The following is a 5,965-nucleotide window of genomic DNA, read 5'->3' on the forward strand; positions in this document are numbered from 1 at the left end:
AATTTAAATACATTGATTAATAATATTTTATGATTCTTCTTTAATAAAGTGCTTAAAGTTACAGTTTTAATCTATATCATCAAATCCTCCATCATGAATGAAGCACTGCTCGTACCCTTTTTCTGGCATCCAGGTAACTGAGGAAGGCAGTGGGGTATGGCATCAGCAATTGGGGCCCAGAGCTGCCGACTTTTGGCAACTTAACTCTTATTATTCTGGGCTGTGAATCTGCTAGTGTCCAGCAGTTTAACTGTTTCTCTCTCTGGGACCAGAAGCTTCTGGCAGTAGGGGATTAAGAATTAGTTAATTGGGCTCTTTTTCCCTGGCTCAGGACCCCTTGTTGGATAGGTGAGAGGCTCAGAACTTGTTAACTCTCCATGAGCCAGAGAGAAAAGAAAAGGAAGAAATAAAACATCAGACACATAGAGACTCATGTATATTAGGTGAAGCAGAAAAGGGCTGTACCAATCTTTGTTATTGTTTCAACTTTTTATAACTTTAGATAAAAGGTTCTCTATTTAAGGAAAGGTTACTTCACAGAGAAAATGTTACACAAAGTGGGAGTTAGTTGCAGAGAATGTTCATAGTAAGTTTAAAGCAGTGTTTCATTTTATAAGTTTATTATTAGTTCAAAGCAACAGTTTCACATGGCTTTGCTTTATCATATTGCACACCTGTGGCTTCATCCTTGGACATGACTTATAATGAATGTTTTCCCTTGAGTACAAATCTGTCCCAAGCCTATTTCAATTCTCAGTCCAATTTAGAAAATCTCATTGCATTCCCTATTATGTAGCCTTTACTGACTATTCTGTGAGGAGAGGTCACATTCTATTCTTGATTCTAACTTTATTACTTTTTTTCTGGCAAAATAACTAAGCCATCTCCATAAATATTAAGGATTATTTGAATTTGAATATAACTAGGAATTCTATAAAGTCATTAATTCTTCTAAACAGCATTAATTTATGAAAGTTCATCTTCATGTTGATATGCAGGAAATTTGCCCAATAGGGTGGACTGATGGCCAGAAATCATTAGGCTATGTAATTGTGACAGGAAGGCATATTACCAGCAAGAAGCAATCTTGGCATGAAGTCTCTCAGGACCCTGCATCACAGAGCAAACCACTACAGCCATGCAAGATGGTGGGCCATCTCTACAAAACTCATTTTCTTGCCATAGCCTTTCCTAGATGACTTCTGTCAAAGTGTAAGGGTCTGTGATTCAGGAAGAATGTATGCAACGGCAAAGAGCATTTATTCTGTAGAGAACCAGTATGTAAGGGTCTACCATACACTGAGATGGAAGACAGAGGTATGGCTTTGCAGGGTCTTAGAAGCCTGTTAGGATAGGAGTGGATGACATGCCTTTCTGTCCCTTGATTGTTTGGCTCTGTCTCCAGGGGTGTGGCTGCTTTTGTGATTGATTAATGCTCTGGGGACGTTGGGGGACTTTTGCTGATTTGATTGATTTGACTGATACTTGGTTCAAGCTAGGTGGTGGGGCAGCTTTTGGCAGCTTCTGATCTGTTGCCCAAGAGGGGTGGTTTTCCCTAAAATTGACTTGTTTTGGACTTTTCTGTTCCTGGAAACAGAAACTTAGGCCTAGTTTCCCAGACTGAGAGTTTGCAGCCTTTACGGAGTCAGACTGGCTCTGGCTAACTCAGACCTCTCCAAAGCACATTTTCCATGGCAGCAATTTCACTGCCTAATTGTTGTTAATATGACTCCTGCATAAACTGTGATTCCTTTCATAGGTCAACGACTGTGACTAAATAAAGTCCAACTGTTCCTGCTAGGACAAGGTTACAATTTCCTGTGTGTAACTAAAAGGTATATTGAAGAAGGGAAATGGCGGTATCTTTAGAACAAGAAATGTCACTAACAACACTTTCCGTGTGTGTGTGTGTGTGTGTGTGTGTGTGTGTGTGTGTGTGCCAGCTTGTAATAAAGATTAGATTGATTATAATTTGAAGCTAGCACAAATGTTAGTGCTTTGGGATTTAACCCTTTTATTTCTGTGGGACATGAAGTGGAAGGACCTCCATCCATTTTCCAGCTCTTGGCTGATATTGATGTAGTTGCTAGACCATGCATAGCTGCCCTTATATTTAGATTGACATTCCTTAGCCCAGTGTTTTCTTGGATCTAGGGCATAAGCCATGAACTCTTAAGTATTCATTTGTTATAAGAGCAATTTATATAGTTTCTTTAAGTGGCCAGGTTGGCTGAAATTTAAACACTTTGCAGACACATGTCTTTGAACAGTGTGGATTTCTAAAGCAGATAATTTTGTTCTATGTTTTAGGCCTCAATTTTTCTACATAATTTAGAAAGTCTATAACATTTCCTGTGTCTCTCTGATGCCTGATTGATCCTTGGCAATAGTCACTGGTATAATGGTTTAAATATGCTCTGCCCAGGGAGTGGCACTGTTAGAAGGTGTGACCCTGTTGGAGTACATGTGACCTTGTTGGAGTAGGTGTATCACTGTGGGTGTGGACTTTAAGACCCTCATCCTAGCTGCCTGGATGCCAGTATTCTGATAGCAGCCTTCGGATGAAGATGTAGAACTCTCAGCTGTGCCTGCACCTTGCTTGTCTGGATGCCACCATGTTCCTGCCTTGATGATAATGAACTGAACCTCTGAACATGTAAGCCAGGCCCAATTAAATGTTGTCCCTATAAGAGTTGCCTTGGTCATGGTGTCTGTTCACAGTGGTGAAACTCTTAAGACAATTGACATTATCAAGATCCCACTGTTTTAATAATCACTCATTAATTTGATCCTATTTTACCTATTTCTCAATAGCGTGTTTGAGCCTCAGTATGGAATCAGCATAGAGCTCAGAGGGACCTTGTTTTAATTTTTATAAAAGTAGAACTGATGTCAGGTTGGCAGCACCTTTGTTTCTCAGACATGGATGGAGAATGTGGGTAGAAGGTTTGAGAAACATTGAAATGTAATCTTGAAAGTTCTTGGAAATTGATTATATAAAACCCATACAACACATGCTTTCCTGTATCTAATGGTTTCATTATTGAAAAGAAAAATAAAAGAAGTCCTCTCTGAGAGAAGACAGAGAGTGTGATCAACACATCCCTGTGTCTTCATTCTTCCTTCTCCAGCTCCACCCCTCCTCAATTTCTGAACTGTGCTAGAGCCGGACTCCAGTATCAGATGCTATATCAGTTTTATCCAGGCAGCCTTGGCTATGCCCCTAAAATGTGGAAACACAGCAGGAGGTTTATTATATAACTGATAATCTATGGGTATCTATCATAACTCCCTGTCAGCATTTCATATACCACATTTCCAGGATTACCCCTTAGTCCCAGTTGTCCAGATTTTTCATGAGCTTTATTTGCAAGCCACATGTAGCATCGAAGGGATTGGGAAGGGCTAACAACCATTTGAGCAAATGTGTGAAAATCATATGGTATTTTATCTTCTACGTCATTGCTCCAAACAGAAAGATAGTTACAAGAGTATGAAGCACTAGATCATAGGAAGCAAATGTCTTTTAAAAGTCTTTCATTATATCCATACCTAATCCCTAATAAACATTTTGATTTGCTGAAATTGTATAGGAAATATCAAGTACACATCAAAATGCCTGGGAAGAACTGGCAAACAGTTCCTCTGTTCAGCCATGACGCATGCTTCAGGGTCATTTTCAGGCGATAGAGGCACATATTTAAAGGAGGTTTCAGTAAGGGCACTCAGGAGACCTTCAGTTGGCATAGTTGTCAGTTGTGTCATTTTTACCTTTAATTTTGCCTAAATGGGAGCAATCTCCTTTAAAATTCAAACATTATATTCCATTCTCCTGCTTTCTCTCCCTAACCGTCATCAGACTTGAGACACCTAGGTAAGTTTCCCTTTGCCCACCCATCTTCCCTGCTCTCTGAGCCCTCTGGGTCAAGCCAATCTGCCCTGAGCAGCCTCCTATCCCAAGGGGACCTCCATTTTCCTGCCTCTACTCCTCCACCTCCATCAGACTCCTGAACCTTACAGGTAAGCTTCTTTGTCCACCTACCTTCCCTGCTCTCTGAGCCTTCTGGGCCAAGCCAAAGTGCCCTGAGCAGCCTGCTATCCCAGGGAGACCTCCATTTTCCTGCCATGTTTCCACCTACCTTCATCAGACCTGAGGCTTCTGAATCATAGAGACCTGCAGGTCTGGAACCATACAGCCCAAGATAACTATCAGAGGCCTTCCGCACCAGTACAAGTGTGGTTCTCCCCCTTCCCAATACCTACTACAAGAATATTCAGGCACCAAAACCATCCAGATGGATAAAGGCTCTTTAAAGAACATAATCAGCAAAAACTGGGGAAATATGACACCTCCACAGCACAGCTACCCAACTACAGCAAACGCTGGATATCCTAACATAAGTGAAACACAAGAAAATGACCTGAAATCTAATGTTATAAAGATGATAGAGGCCTTCACAGAGGAAATGAATAAGTCCCTTAAAGTAATACAGAAATACACAATCAAATAGAGGTCTTTAAAGAGGAAACAGTTACCTTAAAATTATACAAGAAAATACAATTAAACAGGTGGCAGAAATAAATAAAACTGCAAGACCTGAAAGGGGAAATAGAAGCAATAAAGAAAACACAAACTGAGGAAATCCTGGATATGGGAAACTTAGGAAAAAGAACAGTACCAACATGCAAGAATCACCAACAGAATACAGGAGATAGAATAGAGAATATCAGGTGTAGAAGATAAAATACAAGAAATTGATAAATTAGTCAAAATGTTAAATCTAAAAAATTAATGGCACACAGCATCCAGGAAATCTTGGATACCATGAAAAGACCTAAGAATAATAGGAATATAAGAAGGTGAAGAGTCTCAGGTTCAAGGCCCAGAAAATATTCTCAGAAAAGAAAAAAAAAATCATAGAAAAAACTTTCCCAACCTAAAGAAAGAGATACCTATAAACATACAAGAAGCTTATAGAATACCAATTAGACTGGACCAGAAAAGAAAGCTGTAAGGCAAAGGACATAGTCAATAAGATTGGGAAAAAAATATCTTCACTAACTCCACATCCAATAGAGTGCTAATATTCAAACTATATAAAGGACTCAAGAAGCTAATCACCAAAAAGCCAAACAACCCAATCAAAAACTGGAATATAGAACTAAACTGAGAATTCACAACTAGGGAATCTCAAATGGCTGAGAAGCACCTAAAGAAATGTTCAAAGTCCTTAGTGATCAGAGAAATGCAAATCAAAATGACCCTGAGATTCCACCTTACACTAATCAGAATAGCTAAGATCAAATACTCAGGTAACAACACATATTGGAGAGGATGTGGAGAAAGAGGAACACTCCTCCATTGCTGGTGGGATTGCAAACTGGTACAGCCATTCTGGAAATCAATCTGGAGATTCCTCAGAAAATTGAAAATAGATCTACCTGAAGACCCAGCTATACCACTCTTGGGAATATACCCAAAAGATGCCCCACCATGCTACAGGGGCATGTGTTCCACTATATTCATAGCAGCCTTATTTGTGATAGCCAGAAGCTGGAAACAACCCAGATGTCCCAAGACAGAAAATATGGTTCATTTACACAATCGAATACTACTCAGCTCTTAAGAACGAGGACATCCTGAGTTTTGCAGGCAAATGGATGGAACTAGAAAATATCCTGAGTGAAGTAACTCAGACCCAAAAGGACATGCATGGTATGTACTCACTAATAAGATATTGGGAAAAAAATTTACAGAATACCCAAGATACAGTCCACAGAACTCAAAAAGGTCAACAAGCTGAAGTGCCCAAGTGAAAACACCTCAGTCCCACTTGGAAGAGAGAAGAAAGCTATCGAAAGTAGAAAGGGAGGGAGGGCTTGGGAGAGAAAGTGGATTTTGGGGGAAGAGACCGAAAGAGAGAACCTGATCTGGTATTGGGTGAGAGAAAAGGACTGAAGTTCT

Source organism: Mus pahari, chromosome 9 (genome assembly GCF_900095145.1).
Source record: "Mus pahari chromosome 9, PAHARI_EIJ_v1.1, whole genome shotgun sequence".
Classification (NCBI taxonomy): Eukaryota; Metazoa; Chordata; class Mammalia; order Rodentia; family Muridae; genus Mus; species Mus pahari.